The sequence below is a fragment of the Eulemur rufifrons genome, chromosome 30 (genome assembly GCF_041146395.1).
Source record: "Eulemur rufifrons isolate Redbay chromosome 30, OSU_ERuf_1, whole genome shotgun sequence".
NCBI lineage: Eukaryota > Metazoa > Chordata > Mammalia > Primates > Lemuridae > Eulemur > Eulemur rufifrons.
Genome location: NC_091012.1, coordinates 21,441,986 through 21,451,485, shown reverse-complemented (window position 1 = coordinate 21,451,485; position 9,500 = coordinate 21,441,986).

Genomic DNA, 9,500 nt, shown 5'->3' with positions numbered 1-9,500 from the left:
CCAGCGCAGGGTGACCTCAGTCAACACTAAGGTCTGGAGACAGAAATGAGGCTTATGTAGTGAATGAGACCTGGAGGGGGAGCCTCAGATGGTGGCCCTGTTTCTAGCTTGGGCAGCTGGACATACGGTCACCTTGTCACCCAGATAGAGAGCACAGGGGAAGGTGGCTCTGGCTAAGAGTAGAAACCAGGAGACCAGGAAGAAGGTGGGGGGGGGACGGGCTGGACGAGGATGGTGGTGGCAGTGGAAGTGGGCTCTCTATAGGTCTTGGAGGTGGAGCAGCACTCAGGACCTGCTGCTTGATTGGACATGGGAGGCGAAGGAAGGAAAGGAAACCAGTTGACAGCTAGACCGTTGGCCTGCGCATCTGGGAGGTGCCTTTGATGATGAAGAAGATCGAGGGAAGAGCAGTTTGGAGGGCACAGGATGGGGGAAAGGAGTTTTGTTTTGAATATTTTTATTTTGAGTTGACTCTTAGACATCCATGTGATGATCTCAAGTAACAATAGTAGCAACAGCGAACATTCATCAACCACCACCACGTAACAAGGTCTATCTATTAATATTCTAAGCACTTTATATGTGCCATCTCCCATAACCTCACAACAACCCCCGAAGGTAGATGGTGGTAGTCTCACCTCCACTGTACAGGTGAGAAATTAAAACTCAGAGAGGGCAAGTAACTTGCCCAAGGTCACACAGCTATTAATTGACACAGCTGAGATTTGCATGCAGACAGTGTGGTTCCAGAGTGTGTCCTCCTAACCTTCATGCGTGCAGATAAGCAGGGTGTCAGAGAAGCCAAGGGAAGCAAGATTTTTGAGGGGAGAGTAAGTGAGGGCAGACATGTGAACACTGGGTTTGGCAATATGGAGATCATCAGTGACAGGAGCGATTTTAGGGGCGTTGTAGGTTGAAACCCTGATGTTTATGGGAGTTTATGGGAGAATGGGGGAAGTAGAGACAGTGAGTCTAGACAACTCTTTTGAGGGGTTTTGCTCAGTAGAGGAACAGAGGATGGGGCAGTAACCGGAAGCGAGAGTGTGGTCATGTGAGATTCTTTTTTTAAAAAGTATGTTTATGGGAATGATCCAAATGAAACGGACATCTCTGTGATGCAGAAGAGAGAGGGATGATTACCAAGAGGGCCGAGGAGAAATTTACATTGGCGCCATTCTGCACAGCTGTGGGACCTGTGCCAGCAGTTCTTGGCCTCAGGGCAGGTATGAAGATGTTTAGATTTGTTCAGATTTGATGACATAACAGGTGGAAATGACAAAGGGACAGAAGATTACGATGTTAACAAGAACTCACAGTGACAGTCATGGACCCTAAGCTGGCCAGGGCAGGAACGAAGCGAGGAAAGGGCCGATGGAGGGACGGAAGTGGAGGGCCTGGGAGGCAGTCGGTGCAGGAGTGGTCGCCAGCCGGCTGCAGAGAGAGGTTGGGGCAGGAGAGTGGAGGCTGCACCTGTGGGAGGGGGTCGCTGCAGTGGGGTTGACAGGGTCTCCGGAGACACCTGGGAGCCTGAGGGTTGGGGATGGCTTGTCCACAGGCAGGGATGCTGACGTCACACACTTACTGCCCCTCCTCCCAGGCACGTTCTCACATCCAGTGCATCCATCCGAGTTCCCCGAATGTCGGATGCTGGGCACTACAGCCATGTGGTCTGAGCCTCGGGGAGGAGAGGCTTCCATCCAAGGACATGCTGGTCTACCCAGAGGGAGGTCAGGTGTGGGAGAAGGAAGCCTCCTGTGGATAGGGCTGCAGGGAACCTTGCTGGGGGAGGGAGCCTGCCTTCAGCTGAGGAGGAAGGGGAGAGCTCCCTCCAAGAAGAGGCAGAGTGTATAGGGTGGTGCTGTCCAGTAGCACTTTCTGTGGTGCTGGACGTATCCTCCCTCTGAGATGTCCACCACAGTAGCCACTGGCCACACGGGGCTATTGAGCACTTGAAATGTGGCCAGTGTGACTGAGGAACTGAATTCCCAATATTATTTCATTATAATTCACTTCAATTTAAATAGCCACATGTGGCACCTGTAGTGACCAGTGGAGCTCTAGAGACATATGTTGGTTAGAGACCCTAGATGGGACAAGTGGGGAAGGAAGGGGAGGAGGAGCAGAGGGCACGATGCCAGGAAGCCCAGAGTCATTTGGTCAAGTTCAGGGTCCTCAAGTACAGGTTACTGGGGCCAAATGCAATGAACAGGGGCCAGATACATCCCCCAGACAGGCTGGTCCAACTCTTTGTGATGAGAGCCAGTCCCTTCCCCCTGCACTGAGATTTAAGTTTCTGCCAAGGGGGCTTTGGCCAGCAGCAACTGGGGCAGAGGAAGGAGGAGGAGAGCAGCAGGCCTGGCTTTGAAAGGTCAGGGACCACAGTCCTGCTCACATGGATGACGGGCAGCCGCTGAACTGTTCCCCACTCTAGTCTCTCAAAGGCTGTTCCCCTTGAGAAAATCAAGGCAGAGAAGCACCCATGGAGGTTCCTGGCAAAGACTGATGAAGAAGCATCCAGCCCATAAGAAGGGAGTCACAGCAAGCCGCCCTTTCCTGTGTGAAGACAAGTGTATGCACTGGAGTTTCAAGGACCCGCTGCATTTCCCCTTCCCAGGTGGGCATGTCCCAAGTGCATGGGTGACGCCCAGACAAAAGGGACAAATCCACAACTCTTGGAGCTGGACAGACATTCAGGCTGCTATGGCCTCAGCTCCTGCAGCCAGCGGTTTAGCCAGGCCAGGCTTAGCAGGGCCCCTGAGTTAGAGCTCCCTCCCCTCGAGATAGATCTCCCTGTTAGAAGCCAGCGTTCAGCGTTCACGTTCACGTGCAGCCTGCATCTCCCTGCCAGGTCTCTCAGCCTAGGGCCCCAGTCAGGTCTGGGGGGCCCCACAGACCCCAGCACTGCCTCTGGCCTTCCCATTTCTTGAGTAGGCGGCAGCTTCTACACCTTTCCTCCTCCGGCCTGTGCTCACGGTGCCCAGTGGGCATCGTCCTGGGCCAGCAGGAGGGCCTCTGGGGGTGGGGGCGGGCCGGGCTGCAGGGAGGAGCTCCCAGCTGAGGCCCGACAGAGTCCCCAGGCTGAGGACCGCCGGGCCCTGAGCGCGGCCCCTCGCCGGCAGCGGCTGAGCTAAGCTGGGGACGAGGGGGCGCTGGGCAGGGAGCCCACTGTCTCCTCCTCATGACTTCCCTTCCTCCTCATCCCAGGAGCCTCCTTGCCGGCCAACTGTACTAAAACTCCGGAAAACCATGGCGGGGAGGTTTTCCAATTAGAACATTCTTTTTCCGATCTGTGGATGATTCTTAAAGCAGCAAAAAGCCATTCTTCAGGGCACGCGGGGATTATCTGCCAGCGAGGCCTTGGCTCGACGGGTGCACTCGTGCTCTGGAGGCCTGGCCTGGGGCTGCTTCAGAGCCAGAGACAAAAGGCAGAGTCTGAGTTCTGGGGCATCGGGTCACACAGACCTAGACAGATGGCTGAGTGTTTCCTGGGCTTATCTGAAGCTGTGGACTCAAAGGGTGGTGGGAGTGCAGGCTGCAGGGGGGACGTGCTAGGACACGGCCCCTCTGAGGAGAGGCATGACCTCCCCTCATCTCCTAGGTTTAAGCTGAGGCCACTGCCCCCAGCACAGCAAATAGTCCCTAAGTGTGAGTGCAGTCCCTTGCACCCTTGCAGTGGGACTAAGCTGCCCCCCACCAGACTGGGAGCTGCTCTAGGCCGTGACTGGGTCTGACTGCTCTCTGGGCAGGGTGGGGGTGGCAGTGCAGTGGGGGCATTTGGCAAGTGAGAGTGTGTGTGCGTGCCAGAGAGGGGGACCACAGCCTCTTAGCCAGGAGTGCAGGCCAAGGCCGGAGTGGGGAGCCCCAAAGGCAAGACCTGGTGGACGGTGGGGGGCTCACTCCATATACTAAGGGGCAGGACCTGCTCCTAGCAGAGGGGCTGGCTGCAAACACAGAGGCCCGACCTCACAGCTTCAGGGCTCCATAGGGCCCATGCTGTGTGCAGCCACACCTGGGGACCCCTGCCCCCAGGGGACCCACCCTGCTTGGAGTCAGCGGAGTCACCCAGCAAGTGCAAACCGGTTGAGGAGCTTAGGAGGATGAGGCAGCAGGGCGGGCCCCTGAAGGGAGGAGGGAAGGAGGGGCTGAGGGTGTAAGCAGGAGCCCAGCCCTCCCCACACATGAACCCGAGCACCCCGGCTTCTCTCCAGCTGGGCGGGGGCTCCGTCCAGAGCAAATAGAGCCCCAGGTTTTCGGCCCAGCTCTGCTGCAGACTAGCTACACAGTCCTGGCTAGATCCTGCCCCTCCCCGGGCCTCCATTTCCCCCTACATCCAGCTGGAGGGTTGGGATAGGTTGCCCTGCTGTTGCGGGGACTGGCCAGGTCATCTCCCTCTCCCTAGCCTGGGAGCTCTTCAGCTAGACCGGCTTACCCCAGCTCTGCTCCCAGCAGCCACCTGCCGTCCTGCCAGAGATTCCGTCTCCCAAACTTGCTCATGAGCTGTGGCTCCTCTCAGCACAGGACTCACCACCTGCCACTCCCCACCTCTCCCCTCCAGGCCTCTCACCTGCCCGGACAGCCCAGCCTGGCCCCGCCCGCAAGCCCACCTCATGTAGAGCCAGCACCCGCACCCTCAGAGCAGGGTCTTGCTGTGGCTGCTTGTTGGTGGGTGGGGAGAGACTGCCGTGTCCCCTGGAGGTGGTACTGCTGCCAAGCTGGGGGCCTTCAGGAGAACTCTGCCACAGCTGAGGGGGCTGGCTGGTCTTGGAGCTGGAGGTGGGGGCCAAGGCACAAGAGGAGGCGTGAGTGGGGAGGGACAGGGCCAAGCTCAGGCCAGGCAGCGGTAGAGCCCAGTGCGGAGGCAGCCAGCAGCCACCAGCGCCCTGGCCTAGAAATTGAGGGGGCTCCAAGGGCAGGTTCATAAAGCAGACAGTGTTGCAGCTGAGAGTGAGTAGGAGGTCCCCTGGCATCCCTGGGAAGGAAACATCATTCCAAACACAGGGGGCATCTTGTGCACGGTCCTGGTGATATTGGAGCACTTGGTGTATCTGGGTCCGTGTCATTTGGGCATGTCTGGTGCCTGAGGAGGCTGAAGAAGCCAGCAGGGGCCTGGAAGTCTGGCTGAGGTGACTGGAGGTGGCCCTGGCAAGGGGTGGGGGTGGGAAGCATCTTTGGAAGACTCTGTTAGGGCAGTGGACAGGTGGGCAGGGCAGGGTAGGGCAGTTACCCTTCGAGTCAAACCCGTTTGCAGGCAAGATCAGCTGCAGGGCCTGGCAGCCCGGCTGGGAGGGAGGAGTTGAGAAAAAGCTGGTCTCCTTGGCTGGAGCCATCGTGACTGATCTGGCCTGGGCAGGGGCTGAGTCACCTGGGACATGGGAAAAGCTCGAGGCCCTGGGGTGGCCCAGCCTGGGGCAGCCCTCACTGGCTGGCCGTGCCCTTCGACACGGCTCTTGCTCATGCTCCCAGCCGGCCCACCCTGACTCCGGGCTCTGGAGTGAGCTTGGCCTTTCCCTCTTCCTCACCTCTATGTCTGATCCACACTGTCCTCTACATTCCACCTCCATGCACTAGGAGGACAGGGCTCTTGAAGGTGACAGGGGCCCAGAGAGGGAGTGTGACACGCCCTAGGTCATATAGTGAGTGTGTTTAAAAGCTAAGCTGCCAAGGCAAATCCATGGCCACCAGTAGCCACGGTGGAGGGAGGGGAGGCATTAGATGGTGGCCATGGACTGAGGCACACGGTACTGGAAGCAGAAAAATGCTTGTTGGCAAGAGACAGAGATGAACTGAAGTGACTTTGTATACAACCCACCCAAGCACACAAGGTCACCTCCTGCCTATCTGATGAAGCCCAGGAAGAGAAGGATGAGGACAGCTTCCGTCCCTTCCTTCTGCAAATCCTTCAGATCCCCTGTGCTTGTCCCCCTGGCCAGTGATAAGTCTTTCCAGAGCTCACAGTCTAGGACCATAAAGGTTGACAGCCACTTTGCCAGACCGATGTCATGCGAGGGAAGTGACCAGCTTGGCTGGTGGCCGGCAGGAGAGGTTCGTGGGCACTTGAGTGAAGTCTTGGAGATGGGGCACGAAGGGCATTCTAGGGAGTCTGAGTAGCAGGGCAAACGCCCCAAGGTGAGAGCACACGTGATGCATTCGGAAGACAGAAGGAGGCCAGTGTGACTGGAACGTAGCCCACAAAGGGGCAGAGTGGCTGGACCTTCAGAAAGAGGCGTTTGGCTTTTATCCCAAGAGCAAGAGGAAGCCATGGAGGACTTGTTGACATGTGTGAACTATCAACCTGACTTCTGTGTCGAGGCTGACAGGAAGGAAGGCAAGACCAGAGGTGGGGACACCAGCGAGGAGGCTGGTCCTGCAGGCCAGGCCTGCAGTGGGCGTGGAGAGCAGTGGGTGGACGGGTGGCCCATGGGAACGTAGACTGGCAGGCCTTGAGGAAGGAGAACCTGCCAGTCCATTCTTTTGAGCCTATCATCCTCTTGTGCCAACTCCTGGCCAACTCCATGCCATTTATTGGGCTGGCTTAACTGTTCCCTCACCTGGGAGATGGGGCTTGGGGCTGCTTCTTGGCGCTCGCTCAACCCCGTCCCAGCCCAGGGCCTTGCACACAGCGAGTACTCAGCAGGCACGAAGGAACGCCCCACGCACGCCAAACTGCATTTGCTCTGCCGGTCTGGCCGTGTCTCCCCACCCGGCCCGTGAGGTGGCCCCGTTTGCTGTGCTTCAGGCACCCCAGATCCCCGGAGGATGGCCTTCCAGGGCAAGCGGCTCCCTGGCTTTCTTCTCCTGCTTCCCTGCCTTCGGGACTTCCTGTATGATCTCAGCCGCCAGCGCCGCGCGCTCCCGCCCCTGTCTGGGATCTCCATCTGTAAAATGGATCTAGGAACAGTAGTTCTCCACAGAATTAACCCGACAGCATCTGTGGAAGTCGTTGGCCCGGGGCCGGGGCCAGATCGCGCTCCTAGGCAGCGGGGGCCCTTCACGTGGCGGAGGCTGCCCGGCCCGGGGCCGCGAGCCCGGAGGAATTCGCCTGGAAGTTTTCCACGGCGGCGCAGCCTCCGGGAGCTCGCCGGCTGGGCAGGGCTGCCCGGCCTTGGTTTCTCCCGCAGCCCCGCGGGGCGGGGCCGGGAGGGGGCGGGCGGCCGGGCGGGCGGAGGACACTGGCGGGAGAATGTGCGGAATGTGCCAGGCGCATCTACCTACCCCAGGAGAGGGCAGGGGAAGGGGCCGGCCGAGGGGAGGGGCGAGGGGCGAGGCTCCGGGCGGCCGGAGAAAACCTGTTTGTTCTCCTGCGGGCGGAGCCCAGTCCGCGCCTCTTCGCCTCCCCGCGCGCTCCCCGCTGCGCCCGCGCCCCGCTCCCGCCGCCCCGGCCCGGCCTGGCCGGGCGCTGCCCACCCGAGGGAGCCCGCGCCCCGCGCCCGCCCCACGAAGCTGGGCACCTGTGCCAGGTAGGGCTGTCGAGTCGCCATCGGAAGCGGCCCGGCGGGGAGGCAGCTGGGGGCACCTGGCCCGTGTTCAGCTGGGGACAAGTCAGGGCCTCAGTTTCCCCATCTGTAATCCTTACCCGCTCCAAGCATCCCTCCGGGGGTTCCCGTTGGGGACAGTGTGCTTGGTTTTCTGGTTTTCACTGTGAGTGAAGACACTAACAGAGAGAGCCAGAGGACGCCAGTGTGCCAGACCCAGGCAAGTGGCCCCCTCGCTGGCCTGGTCCCTCTGTGGTGGCCCTTTCTGGAAGAGATGGTTTGATTGTTAGTAAATGGCCAGGGCCAGGGTACTCTGAGAGTTGATTGCAGGCCTGTAAGAATCAGGGAATGTCCGATTCCTCAGCTCCCCTGCTAGCACTAGTTTTACAGATGAGGAAACCAAGACCAAGAAGCCCGCCCTTGCCCTGATGATCCCCTCACCCGCCCTAAGGGCCTGGGGAAGGGGGCTGGCTGGTGGCCTGTGATGGGCATGTGCTGGGCACAGGGCAATCTCTGGGAGGGCCGTGGGGAAAGTAGCTGCTCATTCTCAGACAGAAGGCGCCGAATCAAGTGTCGCTGGGTGTTATCGAGCGATCTGCAGTGCACCAGCTCTGTGACTGGATTGTTCGGATGGAGGCCGGGGCGGCCAAGAGCTGTCCTCTTTGGAAAGGCAGAGCGGTACCTTTGCCTTACAAAAAGGCCGAAAGCTCACGTCCTCCTGTCTGCTCTGCTACTTCCAAGCTGGGGGCACCAGGTCAGCTCCATCAGTCCAAGGGAGTAACAGGCCAGGCTACCTCCCACCCAGGGGTGCTGGGGGCTCAGATAAGGTAGGTGGGTTTCGGAACATCTGAGGTATGGTAGGAGCTGTGTTCTCCCCGAGCCCTTTGCACTGAGCTTGACATTGTGGAAGGCTGTGCAGCAGTGTCTCGGGACGTGAAGCTGGCAGACGGTGAGGAGCTCTGCCTGCACTCCATGAACCCCGGGAGGGAGCCTCTCGTGCCCCACCCAGCAGTGGCCCAGGCCTCTGGCACCTGGACTAACTTTAGCCTTGGTCTCCTGGCCCCTCGGACTTTTGGTTGTGGCACCTGGCCGGGGGCAGGCAGCAGAGTCTCACATGTTGATGGGCTTGAACAGTGGGCAGAGGGTTCTGGGTCGGAGAGCCCCAGCTCCGTTCATGCCCCCTCCTCCTGGTGGACCAGAGCTGCAGAGGGAGCCCAGGGGAGGCCCCACCTTCCCAGAGCCTACACTGCCCCATCTGAAAAACCAGAGGCAGCTCAGAGCCCAAGACACAGATACACAGACCAGGGGCCAACTTCCTGGCAGACCTTGGTGCTTGTGCCATCCCCTCATCACCCCCAGGCCACTCCAGGAGGGGAAGGAACAGATCCCGTTCACCTGCCCCTCCCACCGCTCCCAACAGTTCCCAGGCCCTGGCACGCAGCAGGTGCGTAAGATGTGTTCATCTCCATCTTCTGGACACTCATGAGTCAGCCACAGAGGGGCCCTATGACCACATAGGTTGCGGGCTCTGAGTGGCATAAAAACATTAGGGGCTCCTCACTCCTGGAGCAGGAAAGCACCCTTGGCTGGAAAGATCAGGGAAGGCTTCCTGGAGGAGGGGGCCCGGAAGCAGGAGGAGCAGCTCAGCAGCCACCAGGTCAAGGTCTGCTCATCCTCTGGGCTGCTCGAGTCTAACCTCCCCACTATTCCTGTAAGACCAAGGCCAGTTCTTCCTGCGCTCCCACATGGGGACCCGAAGGGAAATCGGCCTCATGCCTTGCCCCAAGGAGTGACCATGTACTGGGAAGGCAGAGAGGCCACTCATTAAGGAGCTGCCATATGAATGGAAGTGGCAGCAGTGATTGTCCACCTCACTTCCTGCTCCAGACTCCAGGCAAGGCCCTTCCCATTCAAGGGCAGTGATCCCAGGGCAGCGGGCGCCTATCACAGCCTCCCTCAGCCTGCCGTGTGCGCCTTGCCTTTCTGCCCAGCATGCCCGCAGCCTCCTGAGCTCTGGGCCTGGGACAG